The sequence below is a fragment of the Macaca thibetana genome, chromosome 5, assembly GCF_024542745.1.
Source record: "Macaca thibetana thibetana isolate TM-01 chromosome 5, ASM2454274v1, whole genome shotgun sequence".
Taxonomy (NCBI): Eukaryota; Metazoa; Chordata; class Mammalia; order Primates; family Cercopithecidae; genus Macaca; species Macaca thibetana.
In genome coordinates this window covers 78875614-78895439 of record NC_065582.1, presented here as the reverse complement: position 1 = coordinate 78895439, position 19826 = coordinate 78875614, and the positions used below count along the sequence as shown (strand labels likewise).

The 19826-nt window shown below is 39.5% G+C and overlaps 1 protein-coding gene and 1 pseudogene across 1 annotated transcript in view; one reads left to right on the top strand and one right to left on the bottom strand.

Annotated features, from left to right (window-relative positions):
- ELOVL6 (ELOVL fatty acid elongase 6) overlaps positions 1-19826 on the bottom strand; it is a 151259-nt gene that overhangs the window by 77528 nt on the left and 53905 nt on the right. The gene's annotated exons all lie outside the window — the stretch shown is intronic.
- On the top strand, positions 834-2101 carry LOC126954942 (homeobox protein NANOG-like; annotated as a pseudogene).

Here is a 19826-nt window from a genome sequence, read left to right as displayed (position 1 = left end):
TTAAAGTGATATAGTAATAAGCAGTATTAAACCAAAATGTTCACCATCATCCATCTGGCCGGGTATTGGATAGTTCCCTTTAAGCAAAACATATCACGTGGGCTGAGCACTGCAATAGCCGCAGTGCTTACTCAGAAGCTCAACCTGTCTAGCAGGCTCCAGGGTTCTCAGACTAGCTTTTATGCACATGACCATCAGTCATTTTAGGATATCAAAGACAGCAAATTTATATCTGTTCATGGGTCTGTATTTAGGCATTTAAATGCATATAAATATAGGTAAGTACACATTTTTTTCAAGGAAACATTATGGAAGTTTAATACATATAAAGATCATTAGATATTCACTCTAACTCCCACTCCTATATAAAAGCTCTGGCTGCACTAGTTTATTTGAATATAAGAGAACTTTTTATAGTTAAGGAAGCCTCCTAAATTATCAATGACTGTACTATATGTAAGGTCTGCACCTTGGACATTGAACTGAAAATAATGAAGTACTTAGGAAATATCTGTTGTGTTGATGTTCCAATCCCTGTTGCTTCGCAGTATGATATTTACACTGAGGGAAACTGAGTTACAGAGAGGTGGGACACCTTTCAGGAGTCACCAGAAGGGCTAGAAGAGTTTGGGATGCTGAAATCCAGAGTTGTGTGGATTATTTTTTTAATCTGAACGATTCAAATTATCTGTTTATATTGATCAAAATTGGCCACAGAATCTCCAAATCCTCAAGTTCACATTAAGACAAATAGGCAGACTTTTCTCTAGAAAACTAAACAGCCTCTTTTATAAACAGGAGTATTTTTAGAATTAACAGTAACAAATCCAAGTTAATACAGTGTATGTGAACTTAAAAACATGAATGGATTTTTGCTGGACTGAGCTGGCTGCCTCCTGTTATTGTGAAGGCAACTCACTTCATCCCAACTTCTTGATACTTTCGCTCCTGGAGGTCATACTTCTCTAAGATCTTCCAGAAAAAAGTCTTAAAGCCATCTTAGCCTTTTTTCCAGTCCACCTCTTAAATTTTTCCTACTCTTCTCCAATAATGACATGAGTGTGAGTACAGCTTGTCCATAAAGCCTGCCTTGCTCCGAAGCATCCGACTGTAAAGACTGGTCACCTACACCTGTGGTTTGTGGGTCTGAAGAAAACCATCCATCCTTGCAAATGTCTTCTGCTGAGATGCCTCACACAGAGACTGTCTCTCCTCTTCCTTCTTCCATGGATCTGCTTATTCAGGACAGCCCTGATTCTTCCACCAATCCCAAAGGCAAACAATCCACTTCTGCAGAGAATAGTGCCACAAAAAAGGAAGACAAGGTTTTGGTCAAGAAACAGAAGACCAGAACTGTGTTCTCTTCTGCCCAGCTGTGGGTACTCAATGATAGATTTCAGAGACAGAAATACCTCAGCCTCCAGCAGATGCAAGAACTTTCCAACATCCTGAACCTTAGCTACAAACAGGTGAAGACCGGCTTCCAGAACCAGAGAATGAAATCTAAGACGTGGCAGAAAAACAACTGGACAAAGAATAGCAACAGTGTGACTCAGAAGGCCTCAGTACCTACCTACCCCAGCCTCTACTCTTCCTGCCACCAGGGATGCCTGGTAAACCCAAATGGGAACCTTCCAATGTGGAGCAACCAGACCTGGAACAATTCATCCTGGAGCAACCAGACCTAGAACATCCCGTTCTGGAGCAAACACTTCTGGAACGCTGAGACCTGGTGCACCCAGTCCTGGAACAATCAGGCCTGGAACAGTCCCTTCTATAACTGTGGAGAGGAATCTCTGCAGTCCTGCTTGCAGTTCCACCCAAATTCTCCTGCCAGTGACTTGGAGGCTGCCTTGGAAGCTGCTGGGGAAGGCCTTAATGTAATACAGTAGACGACTAGGTATTGTAGTAGTCCACAAACCATGGATTTATTCCTAAACTACTCCACGAACATGCAACCTGAAGATATGTGAAGATGAGTGAAATTGAAATTACTCAATTTCAGTCTGGGCACTGGCTGAACCTTCCTCTCCCCTCCTCCCCTCCCTGATAGGATTTTTCTTGTTTGGAAACCACGTGTTCCGGTTTCCATTATGCCTATCTAGTCAATTTGATGGAGGGTGGAGTATGGTTGGAGCTTAATCAGAGAGGTTTCTTTCTTTCTTTCTTTCGTTTTTTTTTTCCTATTGGATCTTCCTGGAGAAAAGGCATTTTAATCACCTTGGCTGCTAAAGACAACTTGATACTAGCTGTCTCTAGTTATCCATAGATAACTAGATCTAATACTAGTTTGGGTATCTTTAGGGTTTAGAATCTAACCTCAAGAATAAGAAAAAAATAAGAAGAAATAAAAGTACAAATTGGTGTGATGAAAATACATTCCTATTGTTTGGGATTGGGAGGCTTTGCTTATTTTTTAAAAAACTCTACTGAGGCCAGGCGCAGTGGTTCATGCCTGTAATCCCAGCACTTTGGGAGGCCAAGGGAGGCAGATCACCTCAGGTTAGGAGTTCGAGACCAGTCTGGCCAACGTGGTGAAACCCTGTCTCTACTAAAATACAAACATTAGCCGGGCGTGGTGGCAGGCGCCTGTAATCCCAGCTACTCGGGAGGCTGAGCCCAGATGGTGCCACAGCAATCCAGCCTGGATGGCTGAGCCAGACTTCATGTCAAAATAAAATAAAATAAAAACCCTATTGACGAGAAGGGTGAAGGGTTAAGCTGTAACATACTTCATTGATTTCCTCAGCCCTTTTTGGCTCTGTTTTACTATAGCCCCTATTTTGTTGATTATGCTAATATTTGTGGAAAGAGGTCTTGTGTTTGCTGCATTATGACATCAGTACTACTTTGGCTGGTTTAAGTACTAATAAATAAAACAACCATTTTTCCTTAAAAAAAAAAAAAACATGAATGAGAGCTCCAGCTGGTTTACTTGTTTATTCAAAAACATTTACTCAATATCTATAATATTCATAAATGTCACCTAGTTTAAAAAAAATTTCTCTAGCAAAGTGGAGAAACTAAAATAAAAAAAATTTTTTTTAAAAACTAAAGAAAAAAACAAAAACTCCTATCCTCTAGGTCCTGTAGGGGTGAGGAGGGCCCAAGTACGAATATTAACAAAAACCAAATGATCCTGTCATCACCAGGAGGACCTGGGGACCCCACTTTAAGAAACACTGGTCTAGACAGTTCTAGATGCTGGTGACACAAACCTCAAATTGCGCATCGTCTAGTGAGATAGACAAGTAGACAAAAATCTATTATGCACTCTAAATATTCAGAGTGGTATGAAGAGGATAAGGGAAAAAAATAGAAGGACAGAAATTCTCTTGCTGAAATGGCCAGTTTTTAAGGCATGGCAGAATGGCCAGAGAAGAATGGGTGAAGAGAAAGCTGGGCACAACCATTCAGTGGGGTGGGGTACAGTTTGAAGGACTTGGACTCCTGGGCTATAGGAGTCAGAAATGAGGGTGGAGAATTAAAATAAGGTTGTATCTTAAATGACTTTTATGCTCAAATGGGGCTAGTTTGAACTTCATCCTGAAAATACAGGAAGCCATGAAGGGTTTTAAGTAAGGGAGGAGGAGCATGCTGAGATTCAATTTGTAGAAAGCCCACTTGGCAGTGGCAATGTGAAGGGTAGATGGGAGGGGTGTGAGTAACCTGATAGAGACAGAGGCCAGGTAACTGCAGTTTTCCTCAAGAGAAGATGCTTAAGGTAGAAGAGACAGAGAGATGGAAGACTCTGAAAGATGGTAACCCAACATACAGTAATTATTCCATATATTTATTGAAATCAACAGAAGACATAGAAGAGAGAGGTCTTGACAGCTGATTTAATATGGGGAGAGAGGCAAAGGAGAGGGTAAGGGATGATTTGTGGGTGGTCAATCTTAGTTTGATGGGGAGTCAGAAATGGCATTTTAGAGGCTAGGTGCATTGGCTCATGCCTGTAAACCCAGCACTTTGGGAGGCCGAGGTAGATGGATCACTTGAGGTCAGGAGTTCAAGACCAGTCTGGCCAACGTGGTGAAATCCCCCAAAATATAAAAATTCAAAAAATACAAAAAAATTAGCCGAGCATGGTCATGTGTGACTGTAGTCCCAGCTACTTGGGAGGCTGAGGCAGGAAGATCACTTGAACCCAGGATGTGGAGGTTGCAGTGAGCCGGAATCAAACCACTGCACTCTAGCCTAGGCAGTAGAGCAAGACTGTCTTAAAAAAAAAAAAAAAAAAAAAAAAAGGCATTTTAGTGTTTACTAGTAGAGATAGTTAATAGCAATATAGGACTTATTCCCAGAGATGGAAAGAAATCTACAGGGTGTGGGACATAGAAATATCAGGGCTAAGGATATCTATTTGGAAGTCATCCATGTCTGGGTGGTGGTGGTTGAAGTCATGGACATGAATGAGGTCATCCAAGGGGAATATCTGAAGGTCAATACAGAACCTAATGGGAAGGGCAGGGAGCATCACCACTTACAGAGAAGGTGGAAGAGAAGCAAAGAAGATTAAGAAGACACAGTCAAGAGGAAAGAAGAAAACTAAGGAGTGTTATGGGACAGGATTAGAGAAAAGAGAGGTAGTTAAGTGTCACAGAGCAAATCAAGTCAGATAAGATCTGATAAGAAGAGTGTTCTGTTGTGACCCACAGACACAATCAGGGCCTAATGAGTCTGTGAATGGATCATTCATTTCTCCAACAAATATTTATTGAAGTTCCTGGATGCCAAGTGTTAGGCAAATAAACCTCAAACCTCAAGGACAGCCTCATCCTATTGTGAAAGCATAGCGAAAGCCTGTTGCATTTCCTTACAAATGTTATACTATGTATTAATAAAAGCTGTGAACTATGGCTTACTTAACACTGACATTGCACTTGGGCAAATGAGAAGAGGTAAGGTGACAGGCTTTGGGAAGATGAGGCTTGCGGGGGCAGGGGTGTCACAGGTGTCAAGGGAGCCTGAGAGGACAGGGAAGAAGGGAAGGAAAGGCATGGACCTTCTCATCCTGCTTAACCCTTCATTTAAGTCCCAAATCTGTTTGAAAAGCAAAATCCTAGGCTAAAGGAAAGTCATTATTTACCAATATAATCTCTTTGTGTGTCCAAAGAAGAAAATTAAGATATGAAAGAAAAAGTTAAATTCACCAAATTAAACTACAGTGATCTGATTACCATTTATAGAAACAACTCACCTCATAGTTTCTTAGGCAGGCACTGATTAAATGTCTATTACTTAAAGCTTCTCTAAAAATATAATATCTAAACATCCAAAATGAAAATTACTAGAAAGTCTGTTTACATACATTTAGAAAAGTAGAATAATAATATCCATAACACTTTAACGCAGTAGATCCTGTGATGATTTCATGTATCCATTCATTTGCTCAACAAATACTTAGAGTTCTTGCTAAGGCTTACTGTCATTAAAAAGGTGAACTCGTGCTCATGAAGCCTACATTCTAGCAGGAGACAGAAATTAACAAATAACTCTGAGGATATATTATAATGTTACAGTGTTGTATACAAAAATAAAAGCAAATGGCTCAGGAATGACAAGGCTTCATTAGGTGTAGTGCTCAGGGAAGACCTCTATTAGTGGAGCAGGAATATATGAACATAAATGCTTGAAATGATGAGAGAACATATTTGACTGCATAACTGATATCTGCTTCTGATCCCCACGATATGGTCCTTCCTTCAGTACTCCATCACTGAACCTACAAGTTGCCAGTCACCATTTTAAGCACAGGTTGGGAGGGATAGTAAAACACTTCTTACCCTCAGGAGTCACTATGACACATGGAAGAATGTGATCAGTCATGAGAAAATGACTTTTTAAAATTATGCTAAGTCAGCTGATAGTGGGATCATTTCAGGCTGTAAGAACACAAGGCCTCTGGGGGGACATGTATTGTGGCAGCATAGAGAAGAGTGGAGATTGGGAAATAAAACATTACAGAATGAAGGAACAACATGAAATAAAGGTTAGAGAATGTTTGTCCAGAGAATGAAGATATTTGGCAGATGTGTTTACAGTGTTTAAAAGGGATGATGTGAGCTGGGTGTGGTAGCTCATGCCTGTAATCCCAGCACTTTCGGAGTTGAGGTAGGAAGATCACTTGAGGCCAGGAATTCGAGACCAGTCTGGACAACATAGCAAGGCCTCACCTCTACAAAAAATTTTAAAATTAGCTGGGCTGGTTATGCAGGCTCATAGTCTCAAATACTCAGGAGGCTGAGGTGGGAAGATTGAGCCTGGGAGTTCAAGGCTGCAGTGAGTTGTGATCATACCACTGCACTCCAGCCTGGGTGCCAGAGCAAGGCCCTGTCTCCAGGGAAAAAAGTGATGATGTGGGACATAAGGTAGAAGAGGAACTGTGAAGGGCCTTATATTCCAGGCTAAAATGTGAGTACTTTCCTTTTATGTATATCACTAACAGAACTATGAAATAGAACCTAGGATATTCCTTTATTTTGTGGATGTATAACTGGTTGACGATAAGAGAATCACCTTAAGGCTAACAAGTCATTTAAAATAATCTGAAGGTACCTAATGAATGTGATTTATTAAGTTTGTACCGGAGTCCAGTGTTTCTTGAGACTTTTCAGAAACTGCACTAAGAACTTGATGCTGATTTCTCCTTTACTCTTCACACCAACTTCACTAGGTGTGTGTACCATCCCCCATTTGCAGATAAAGAAATGCAGCACATACTGCATTAAATAACTTGCCCAAGTTCGCATAACTTGTAAGAAATGGTGTTCTCGGTTCAAACTGGCTTCTGTATGACTTCAAAGCCAAAGTCAGCAACTTAGAAGGCAAAAATTATAATTTAGTTGGCAAATATGAGAAGAGGTCAGAAACAATTGAAATGAAGCTCCATAGGAACACTTACAGGGTATCAGGGTTAGTAGCCTAGGGAGAAAAGGCAGACACTAAAATTGTTTAAATAGGTAAGTTCAAGGGACAGGTAAAGTCCTTAGTGGGGAAGAAGCCAATCAGCAGATGAACTGCAATCATTGTCTCTCTTTTCCTTCTGTCTCCTCTTCTGGTAACTGACCACAATCAAGGCTGCCTAGAGGAATAATGAAGTAATCCTCCTATTGTCAGCAATGGTCTGATCCAGTGCCAGGCACCACAAACAACTTGGTGTTCAGAGAAGATCCTTCAAGATGAACAAAGGGTCAAAATAAAAAATTCTGGAAGAGAGAAGACTGACCACAATTTAATGTAAGGCTCGGGAAGAAATGATCTCTACCTTCCTTAACATCTCAAGAACTTCCTTAGATTCATTGGATGTTGAACCTGTGTGATTCTAGTAGAAAAATGAATTTTTTTTCTTAACTTGAATATGTGACTAGGATGTTAATAAGTCTGGGTTAATATTGAAGATATCTTACGGTGGGCTTCTTAAAGCATTGATCACAAAGACTGCATGTTCATAATTGGGCTGCATTTGTTAGGATTCTAGATATTTGAAATTTCTAGTGTTATTTTGGTTTCAGTTTTCTAGACAAGCATTCTCAAATTCTCATTTTGCTTTTTGACATATCATGTGTGACTCAAATGTTTTCCCTTGAGTTGGAAAACACCCAGCATTAGGAATAGGCACATAAATATAATACTTCAAGCTTCAGATTTAAGCTCAATTATAAAGTGTTTAAAGGCTGTACTGGTGGTAGTTCTTCTGAGTAGAATTCCTACAACTATGGGTTTGTCTATAATGTTCATTCTATGTTGAACACCTTGTTTAAAACTTGAAATGTGTAAGTAGTAATAAAGAAAATATGTCCTCCTCTTACCAAAGCTAGGACTGATTACATATTCACTTGACTGACAGATATAATCACCTAAATTAGGAGCAATCAGCACTTCCTTACAAACTAATGACTCGAGATGTAGTCTTCCCATTGGCTTATGAATATTTTCTTTATTTACTCAGAATAAATAGTCTGTAGCATCTGCCAGCTGCCCCTAATTATACCAGCTGCACCCAATGACCACAGTGAACATTATTTTACATTCTAAATAACTGGTACAAGGTGAGCCATGGTTTTCTGAGTTTCCTATCACCTTTGTATTTCCAGTCCTCAAATGTTAATTTGTAAAGTGGCAGTTTCAGGCAAAACTAACAAAATTAGCATCTAATCAATAACCGTACTATGTCCACCTATATCCTATTTAGACTCAGAAGTAGGGGAAGAGTGAGAAAGGTGGAAGTGGAGAAATAGAGGCCCAAATAGAAAATTTTATCACAGGAATGTCTAGATGTCTTCTGGGATTGTCTGTTAAAGAGCTGTGACACTCATCTAAACACAGAATTACTCTCTTTCTTGTTGGTTAGAAGGCCAACGGTGCCATGGTAATACTATCAAATATATATCAAGGCTTGGCAAGAAAAATGGTACCTTCAGAAATTTTATAATCTGATATCGAATAGGTCAAGAAATATAATAAAATTAATTTCTTTGGTTTCCTTAGAAAACTGGAAAACTTTAAATTAGAAACTTAGAAAGCTTTAAATTAGACTTTGTAGTTAAAAAAGGAAATGTTAGTTCCTTCCAGCATTAGAATTCCGTGATTCTCTGACTCTGAGCCTGGATTAAATCTAGTCTGGCTGAGTAGAAACCTAAGTAACTAGCTGGTTGCCTTTAGTGATCTTCCACTTTATGGCTGCCTCCGCCTAAGAAGTTCATCATCGTGACTAACTTTCTTTGTGACAAAGTCGTGACTAACTTTCTTTGGGGCAAAGTTGGAAAGCAGAGGTCAAAGTCAATCAGAAATGGGACAAACTCACTTTCTACTGCCTGGTGAAGAGCCATTTTCAGTAGCCCCTTTTTAAGATTAGCCTCATCCAAGATTTGATAAGCTGTTTTGACTTTACTATAGATCTTATTATCCGTGTCAGTTAAGTTTATGTTTCCACTAAATCTATCTAAATTAAAAAGGTAAAAAGCTAATGCTCAGTCTTATCAGATTTCTCTTATTTATTAATAGAATGTGGATTTTTTTTCAAGCATGTAACAATAATAGTAATGATAGGACCATAAATGTGGATGGCTCTTTACAAGTCACTAACATTACATAAATTCCTCAACAACACACTCTGAGGCCATAACAAACTTCTGGAAATAACACAATTGGCTACGGAACTCCCACCCATCTAGCTTCATGGGCTCCCACTTTAATTTCAAAACAACAGGACTGTGCACATTCATTTACATGATTAGGGCAGGGCTTAAGTGTATGTCACGTCACGCCTACATCATCCTTCAGACAAACTTACTGCCTCTTATGGACAACAAAACTGGGGCTCAAAAAAGGACTTGCTTATAACTGACTAATAAAGAGGAACTCTGGGTTCAAAGTGAGTCCAATTCTTTCTTCTACCCACAGCTTCTGCTAAAGTCATTACTGAAATTCATAGAGCAGTTTTTCCATGTTACTGCTTAGGTTTCTAAAGGTCTGTGACCTAATACAACATGCTCGATAATTTATTACTGATTTAACCTACTTCACTAAGGATTCACTTTTAACTTTTAACTTGTAATTATGTCTAATAAACACCACTCAAATAGCAACCTCTTTCTTCATGGCCCTGTGGTTGTAAAGCAAGCTAGTAATATATGTCAGTGGATTGGTGCTAATAAAGTTCTATATACCTCATTAATTCCACAAATCCTATTGGGTATTTCTTATCTGCCAGATCCTCTGCTAGGTGCTGGATACACAGTACTGAACAAGATGGGTACAAATAAGCCTCACAGAGCTTGTTTCATTGAAAAGCAGAGAGATACACACCAATCAACAAATAATAGTAAACGCACTATGATGTGTTTTGAAGGAAATTAGAGTGTCAAAGAGACGGTGTTAGCAGATGGAGGGGAGCTCTTTTGGATGGAGAATGAGAATGTCTCCCTAAAGACATGGGAATGAATTGAAATCACAAAAAAATGAGAAATAGCCATCTTTGAGAAGAGCAGAAGGAAGAACATTCCGAGGAAAAGAAAGTACATACTGGAAAGCCTGAATGCTAGAGTTTGGTGTGTATAAGGAACTGAGCAATGGTCACTTTTTGTGTGGTAAGACATGTGGATGTGGGCTGGCGGGGCAGGGGTGAGTCTCACACAGCTCTTAAGTGTGTCCCCAGACTCCTGTGGTTTCCATCAGCCACAAGCTGAATAACTGTGTTGTACTCCAAAAACGATTACAGATTAGACATATAAAACTATCATTATACCCATAGTACCTAAGCCAAGGACACAGTATTCTATCTTTTCAATGAAGATCTGCATGAAGTAAAATTATTATGTATAATTTTAGGTATTGATACAGAAACCTCAGTGGATATAGATATGTGTCTCTGATATAGAAAAAAGTTTTAAAGGGATATTAAAAGTTATTATCTTGCGGGGTTGAAGATTTGGGCAACTTTCATTTCTTTTTAATATTAAGAAAAAAGTGATATTATGAGGGATTAGCATGTTTGTGGTTGTATTTTTTTTTTAATTAAGAAAATAAACAACAAAATGAAGAAAACATTTTTCTTCTATGAAAGCCTGATAAGAAGAAATTTCAGCTGTTTAAACTTAGGAAGCTAAAAACATCAAATCCAAGAATGTTCTCTGGAACTGAGCCCAATCCATTTTTATTTGAGTGAGAATTGGATACATTTCCATCCCCTTGGGGCTCCAGTCTGTCAATATTTTACTTTTCAGAGATAAAGAGACGCATGTAGATAATCACAGTGACCTCAGTAACTTTCCTTCTCTTATTTAAGTTTATTTCTATTGTAGTTTTCCCTGTTAAAGATCTTTTGTTTTGCTTATATATCTAATTTTAGAGAATAACAATGCACACACAAAAAATTCCTCTTGCTCTGCTAGACCTGGACCTTTTCTCTAATATATATCTCCATTTTGTCTTTTTTTAGACAGAGTTTGGAAGCAAAGGAGAGAATTGCTGTACAGCTGGCCTACTCTTCTCATCAACAGTGGTTTAACAGTTTTTAAGCAAAAGTCAGCTTTGTTTATCAATTTTTTTTTTTTTTTTTTTTTTTTTTTTTGCTGGAATTTAACCTACCCCTGCCTCCCCTTTCCCAAGTCTACTTCAGCCAACCTCTCATTCAACAGGTACCACCCTCTAACATAACTGAAATAACTACCATTACCGGATCTTGCTAGCAAAGAATCTCAAATTTTCCCACTCAGTTGTAAACGATTTAGTAATCTCTAGTGTTTACAGGGCTCTTGTCCTATCTAATCCCTTCCCTGGCAGGACACCTTACAGAACCTGCCCTTTACGCTAGTCATCAAGCACCGTCAGGGATGGATGGCTGTGTCACTGGTCTCTTTGGTATTCCCTACTGTTCCTACCATGTGGTGATTATCTGTGACTTCCCTAATCCCTGGCTGCCTTAGCTGGGACTGACTCACATGTTTCTCAGGTTGCTGCTGGCTTTACAGTCCTTTACTGCCCATGCCACTTTGGAGAAAGGCAGGGCTAGTACTTTTCTATATAAGCCCTCAAACTTGACTTTGTGTTTCACAGGAAGGTGAAAAAGCTGGGTCTCTTTTCTTTTTCTTTTCTTTCCACAAGATGATAAAGCTAGGGGAAGCCTGTGGACAAGGTTTATTTCTGCAACTGCAATGATCAGCTGCTTCCTGCTCCTTACTTCCTAAGCTTTTGTGCTCAGTGTCAGATCCCTAGCAGTTTCTATCCCCTGCTCTGCTAAAAAAGAATGGATATTGACTCTGAGGCCCTAGTTCTTTTTAATTAAATTGTATTTTTGTTATTATTATTATTTTTTGAGATGGGGTCTTGCTCTGTCTCCCAGGCTGAAGTGCAGTGGTGCAATCACAGCTCACTGCTTCAGTCTCCTGAGTAGCTGGGACTACAAGTGTCATGCCACCATGCTTCTTTTTAATTTTTTAAAATGGTTTTCTGACTTCAATTCTAAACACTTCTCAATTGTAACCAAGAGATAATACTTTTTTGAATTCTTAAAGTTATAAATAGATACTCAAAGTTTTAGCAAAGTCTAAGTGATATTAAGCTTGTCCTTATTAACCAAGTGACTTCAATGACTACTTGTTAATGGCAACCAAAGGTCATTTTTTAAATGAATATATATTATTATATATAATATTAAGGTCCTCAAGAAATACCTAAAGTTTAACAAAATCTAAATAATATTGTGCATATTCTTTTATTACTGTATTGCTGTTGCTGATAAAGACATGATGCTGATGTTGCTGATAAAGACATTCCCAAGACTGGGCAATTTAAAAAAGAAAGAGGTTCATTGGATTTACAGTTCCACGTGGCTGGAGAGGCCTCTCAATCACGGCAGCTTACAGGATTGTTGAGAAATGACACTACTCAAGCTGGGGCTAAACTGTGGTAGTCATTCTGATTCAAATACTGAGTTGGTTTTTTGTGTTTTTTTTTTTTGAGATGGAGTTTCGCTCTTGTTGCCCAGGCTGGAGTGCAATGGTGCATTCTCGACTCACCGCAACCTCTGCCTCCCGGGTTCAAGTGATTCTCCTGCCTTAGCCTCCTGAGTAGCTGGGATTACAGGCATGAGCCACCACGCCCAGCTACTCTTGTATTTTTAGTAGAAACATGGTTTCTCCATGTTGGTAAGGCTGGTCTCAAACTCCTGACCTCAGGTGATTCACCTGCCTTGGCCTCCCAAAGTGCTGGGATTATAGGCATAAGCCACCATGCCCAGCTGGAGCATTGGTATATTATAAAAGCTGCCTAGGTAACTCTAACCTTTGGCCCCATACATCTGAAGGATACCTATAATGCACCTGAAAAATGCAACAGAAACAGCAGTTCCCTGGGAACACACACTCAGAAAGGGGGTGTATCAGAAGATCTAGGGACCAGGAGGCAGAAGACCTGAGGCAGCACTACAGATGATGGAGAAAAACCCACTGGGGAGGGGGGATCCTAACCTTGAGAATCACTGAGATCATGCAGAAGTATTTGATCCTACAGCATTAATACTGTATTAGTGTGTGTGTATGTATGCATGTATGTGTGTATATATATATAAAACTTTTGGTACCCTGGGAATTGTAGACAAAATTTTAAAATACAAAAAATTCAGCTGGTGTAAGAGAAGATACTTGAATCAGAACGACTACCACAGAGATAGTTTAGCCCCAGCTTGAGTAGTGTCACTTCTCAACAATCCTGTAAGCTGGTCCTGCTTTTCTGATCATCTTCCCTTTGCCCACTTCTCAACCAGCATCATGCCAAAAAAAACTGCCCACATTTTTCTTAGTGGCTCAAATAGGAGCAGCAGCAGCAACAGTAGGGGCTCTGGGAAGGGGCCATATAAGCCATGACTGTCACTCATTCCAACCCATCCACTTATTATCGGTAGCACTATAGTCTCTTTACAGCTCTTACCAAATGCCAGTGCCCTTTGTGTTCCATAGGCCAGTGGAGCTGGCAGTCTGACAGCCAGAAAGGAAACCTGATAAGATTAAAAGTACTTTGGTTCCTATCCAATTTCCTCCTCTTTGAGGGAGGGGGATGGTTTCTTTTTTCACTCAAATATCATAAAATTGATTCTGAAATAGAATCAACAGGGATCTAATAGAAATAGAAAGAAGCCAGGCATAATGGCGCATGCCTGTAGTCCTAGCTTACTTTGGAGCCTAAGATGGGAGGACTGCTTGGGCCCAGAAGTTCAAATCTATCCTGGCAACATAGGGAGACCCAGTCTCTTAAATTAATTAATTAAAGAAACAGAAAAAAAATCGGGGGGCTAGGCACAGTGGTTCACACGTGTAATGCTAGCACTTTGGAAGGCTGAGGTGGGTGGATAGTTTGAGCCCAGCCTGGGCAACATGGCGAAAACCTGTCTCTACCAAAAATATAAAAATTAGCCGGACATGACGTCTCATGCCTGCAGTCCCAGCTATTCAGGAGGCTGAGGTAGGACAATCATCTAAGCCTGGAGAGGTGGAGGCTACAGCAAGCTGAGATCATACCACTGCACTCCATCCAGCCTGGGCAACAGAGTAAAACCCTGTCTCTAAAAAAAGAAAGAAAAAAAAATTTGTGATATTCAGAAGGTTGTTTCCTGACTGAATTCCCCAAATTGTTATTAGCATTCCAATATAATGGTTTTTTCTTTATTTTGGTTTTTTTCCGCCCCCAACTAGGAGCCCTCAGAATTTTTTTCACTTTTCTTCTTTAACTTTCTCTACAAATAAAGTTACCACATCCCTAGAGTTACTATTTCTGCTATAGCAAATGGAGAATGCACTTCTCGGTGGGTTGAGAAATAGTGCCACAGGGCTGGTTATACACTTCCCCGGCAAGTAGCTTACTCCTGGTCTGTGTCTCACAACCCTGGAGAATTTCATCTTCAGAGAAAAACAATACGTTGTTGGATCCAAAGAGTTTAAATTGCTAATGTTAGATCTGCAAATTTCTTGCATTTATCTGTTATTGTATTTTCTTAAAAAGCATCACTATTCAAGGTGTTTTCATTTCCTTTGTCATATTGTAAAAAACACAACAACCCAGACATTATACAGGTTTTACAGATCTGAAAACAGGCTTGGTGCTTCCATGAATTGGATGGTATATAAATTGTAGGTGGTGGTGCTGGAACTTAGAGCACTCCTTACACCTTGCAGCACACCTTACTGTTGTGTTACATACTTCCTACCATTTTCCAGGGCTGTGTTTAATAGCATGGACTGGACTTCAAAATCAAAAAGGTTTTGATTTCCATGTGTATGTTTTAAGAGTACTAACTGAATTTCTAATTTTTACTCCAGGTTTAAAAAGTATGTATTTTTTTCATTTATTTATGTTTCTAAATAAAGTCCTCTGTTGGCCGGGTGTGGTGGCTCAGGCCTGTAATCCCAGCACATTGTGGTGCTGAGGCAGGCAGATCACCTGAGGTCAGGAGTTTGAGGCCAGAGATGGTCTCAAACCCCATCTCTACTAAAAATACAAAAATTAGCCGGGTGTGGTGGTGGGCACCTGTTATCCCAACTACTCGGGAGGCTGAGGCAGGAGACCTGCTTGAACTCAGAAGATGGAGGTTCCAGTGAGCTGAGATCACACCATTGCACTCCAGCCAGGGCAACAAGAGTGAGACTCCATCTCAAAAAAAAAAAAAAAAAAAAAAAAAAAAAAAATTTAAAAAATTTTTAAAAATTAAAAAATAAAGTCCTCTATTATGCAGATTAATTAGTAAAAGTCTACTGGTGACTCTGACTGCGAGAATAACTGTCCTGCCAATTTGGCAGCACATGATTGAATTTCCCATTTCTCTCAAGAACGGGAACATGAAAACTCACCAAGACATATTAGTGGTCTGATGTCTGACTGCCACACTCATCTTCTACCTTCAGCTCTACTCTACCAAATATCATTTGTTTCTGGAATCTTTGCAGTCCAAGGAACTTCATCCTTGATATGCCACCCCTTACTAACTTTTTTTTTTGAGATGGAGTCTCGCTCTGTCACCCAGGCTAGAGTGCAGTGGCATGATCTCGGCTCACTGCAAGCTCCACCTCCTGGGTTCATGCCATTCTCCTGCCTCAGCCTCCCGAGTAGCTGGGACTACAGGTGCCTGCCACCATGCCAGGCTAATTTTTTTGTATTTTTAGTAGAGACTTGGTTTCACCGTGTTAGCTATCCGAATGGTCTCCAAATCCTGACCTCGTGATCTGCCCGCCTCGGCCTCCCAAAGTGCTGGGATTACAGGAGTAAGCCACCACACCTGGCCACCCTGTACTAACTTTTAGTAATGTCCAAGGATTAAAGGAAATTTGCCTTACCTATTTAACAGGAATTAACAGGGTTAATCTTGCTCCCTTTCTAAAAGGAATTTATAAACATTGCAGACAATCTCATCTATCCCTGTCTAACTGCATGGAATTACTGCCATTTAATATCATCAGTCTACTCATTTAGTTTGCCTAAGGAATTTTTGACAAAACAGTTAAATGAATGACTTAATGGAATAACCAGGAAGTTCAAGTCTCCAATAGTAAGAATGAACTCTTGCTCTCTGGATAATCAGATGGGTCCTTCCTCCTTCAGGTAGATCATGCCATTTCTTCGCTCATACTAATAGGTAAACAACATAATTACTGACTTCAACTTCTAGTTAATTCCTTCTTTTATCACTTAGTATCCTTTGGCTGGGAGTTTTGTTGGCTATGCTGCCATTTTTTCTAGTTATCATCAGTCCTACAACATACCAATCCTTTAATATAACTCATCTTTAAATTGTGGTTTTTACCTTCTCAAGAAGTTATTAATTATGCCAACGCTAAATCTTCTAAAACAATTGTTGACTTGTTCATTATCCCCCATGCAATTCCCCTCCCCTGTCCCTCGGCACAAAAGAAATGGCTCTTTGCTAAGTTCCACAGATCCTTAAATCTACCAATTAGAAGCGAATAGCCTACCTCTCTACCATGAAGGAACTGTGGGCTGGAACACAATACATGTTGACTTATAATTTCTTAGAAAATTGTGTGAGAAACATCAAATTCCTGATTCCAGGATATGCCAAAGACACATCATTAAAAAGCAAAACAAAACCTCATTTGATATTGCTAGTAATGGCATATCTCAAGATCAGCTCAAATAAATAGAAGTGAGATTTTCACACAAACTAGACTCTACTGCTTTTTTTTTTAACTTTACCATAAATTTTTTAATGGATCCTTCGAGATTTTTGATGCATAATATTTATAATCCAATTACTTCATTAGTTCAATTTTTTTTCATGGCACTCCTGCATCTGAGGATAAGGTCAGAAAATTTCATGCTCTGATTTCATGCTGATTTTCAGAAATGTTAGTTTTGTATAGAAATAACTCATCCTAAGAAATATATTTCTTATTATATTTCTTATCAGATATTTCTTAGGATGATGAGATATTCAAAGGGTGATGTTAACCAGCACCATCAGTCAGCATTATCTAAGAATAAGAATCTGTGTTTCTACATACAGACCTCCTAAAAAACAATCTACACTTAACAGGATTCCCCAGACAATTTGGATGCACATTAAAGCTTGAGCAACACTGCATTAGAAAGTTAGTTTTCCATCACAAAAACAGTAGCAAAAGGAATATAAAGTAAGTTACTTTAATAATATAAGAAGAGGGGCAGGCCGGGCGCAGTGGCTCACACCTGTAATCCCAGCACTTTGGGAGGCTGAGATGGGCAGATCACCTGAGGTCTGGAGTTTGAGACCAGCCTGACCAACATGGAGAAACCCCATCTCTACTAAAAATACAAAATTAGCCAGGCATGGTGGCAATGCCTGTAATCCCAGCTACTCGGGAGGCCGAGGCAGGAGAAACGCTTGAACCCGGGAGGCTGAGGTTGTGGTGAGCCAAGATCACACCATTGCACTACTCCAGCCTGGGCAACAAGAGCGAAACTCCGTCTCAAAAAAAAAAAAAAACAACAACAGGGGTCTTGAGAAAAAAAAAGAAGCGGGGTCTTGAGAAAAATATAAGCCAGACAATTGACATAGTAATTTCATTGCAAAAATACCAAATCTGTCATACAGGGGCATTCTCTTTGAACCACTAGCTAGATACTAGTGATACTCAGTCTGTTAGTTTCTATTACCACTGAAATAATCCAAAACACTGGGCAGTTACCTACATTTGGATTCCACTCCAATCAAGAATCCTTATCTTGGTACTTTTACAAGAAATGGAGAGCCATAGGGAGTAGCTATGAATATTTTAGAGCCTGGAAAGGCTATCTTCCACTGTAAATCAATAAACTTGGCCCAATGCTTATAGTATATTCACATAATGTAATACTATGCTGGCATTAAATCATATTTGCTTAGCTCCTTTTTTCATTTTTTGATGATGAATATGAACATTTTATATAAATAATTTTTCCCTAACAGAATGTGAATAATCATTAGTGAGCTGATAATCCCATCAGAGTACAGACAATGCCTGAGGTCCTACCTCAGTTGTCAACTGCAGCACTACTCTTTCCAACTTTACACTGGTACCTAACCTGCAGAAATGATCTGATAGACAACATCATAACCCAGAATGGATGCAGTTAGTGTCTCCTCCTTGGGTGCTACACAGGAGTGACCATCACCAATAAAAATACAATCTGTAAGCAACTCTTTAAACACTCTCCTTGCTTTGAAGAACTGAAATAATTCTGAATGGAACAGCTGTAATCACTGTGAAGAGAGATGTTTGCCAAGAAATAAGTCGTCAAGATGGAAATTCCAGCACTTCAAAAGATTGAATTTTAGCTGTCAGAATCCATCCACTGTTGAAACCTTTCTCTCCTATTGTAGTCAATCACCTCTCTTTTTCTGGTCTGATTTGTACTCTCCTTTTTGGCTTAAGCTCACAGAAGCATGTTAAAATCCTCATCAGAGTCTGAGAAGGCTGGCATCCAGCAGGATGCAATATAAGAGCACACAGACCAGCTGGAGGAGGGATTCAGGTTGGCTTAGGTGGAAAGGGATGGTCTGATCAGAGGAGCAGAAGAGGCAAACAGAAGTATAGGGCGCAGAGAGAGAGAGAGAGAGAGAGAGAGAGAGAGAGAGAAGGCTGTGCAAGGTGATTGGAACCAGTAAGGGTGGACAGAGAACCCAGCCCCTGGCTAACAGGGCTGGCATGAACGAAGAAGGAAAACAAACCCTAGCCAGCCTCCTGGAGCCAGGACATGTACCATTTCCCAGCCACTCTTCCCCAACCCCCACTCCAGAAGGTAAGAAACACAAACATAAACGATATCCAGGCAGAAGGGATCCTGCCCAGCAGCCCCCTACTCAGGAAATTAACTGGAAGCTATATCACAAAGGCCATTCCCAAACAGTTTCCCACAGTAACGGCTTCAGATGTTCTACTAAAGAGGTGAACTGTTTATCCACAACTAGGTGATAAAGCAGTACAAGGATGAAACAGTAAAAGACAATTACTACAGACAGAATGAAGCATGAAGAATAAAACAGGTGTGGGTTTGAATTCTACCTGGACCACTTTCCAGCTCTACGACCTTGAAAGATTTGCCTGTTTTCCTCATCTGTAAAGTGGAGACAATACCTCACTCCTTCCTTACTCAGTGATGGTTTAAAAACAAAAACCAAAGAAACCACCAATAACAAAATATGTCACTCCTAGAAATATTGTGAGGTTAAGAAATAATGAAGAAAAGAGTGCCAAACAAAAGGCTTGGCAAATACATCAAATTTCCTTGCATGATTTGTTAAAACATTTTTAAGTAGCTGCTCTTTTCCTGTTAAAGAATCTTCCTAAGACTGTAATTAATACCATCAAAATGACCATAATGCCAAAAGCAATCTATAGCTTCAACACAATCCCTATCAAAATATCAACATCATTTTTCACAAAATTGGAAAAAAAAACTATTCTAAAGTTCATATGGAACCAAAAAAGAACCCAAATAGCTAAAGCAATACTAGCAAAAAGAACAAAGCTGGAGCGCTGCATTTCCTTACTGCAAATTACACTACAGGGTTATAGTAAACAAAACAGCATGGTACTGCTGTTAAAAACAGACAATGGACTGTTCTGATCAATGGACAGAATAGAGAACCCAGAAAGCCACATACTTACAGCCAACTGATCTTTCACAAAGTCAACAAGAACATACACTGAGGAAAGGATACTCTTCTATACATAGTGGTGGGAAAATTGGACTGTGAAACTGGACTCCTATCTCTCACCATGAACAAAAATTACTTCAAAGTGGATTTAAGAGCTAAAGTAAAACCTCTTCCCCTATGCAGCCTGAGGTGATCT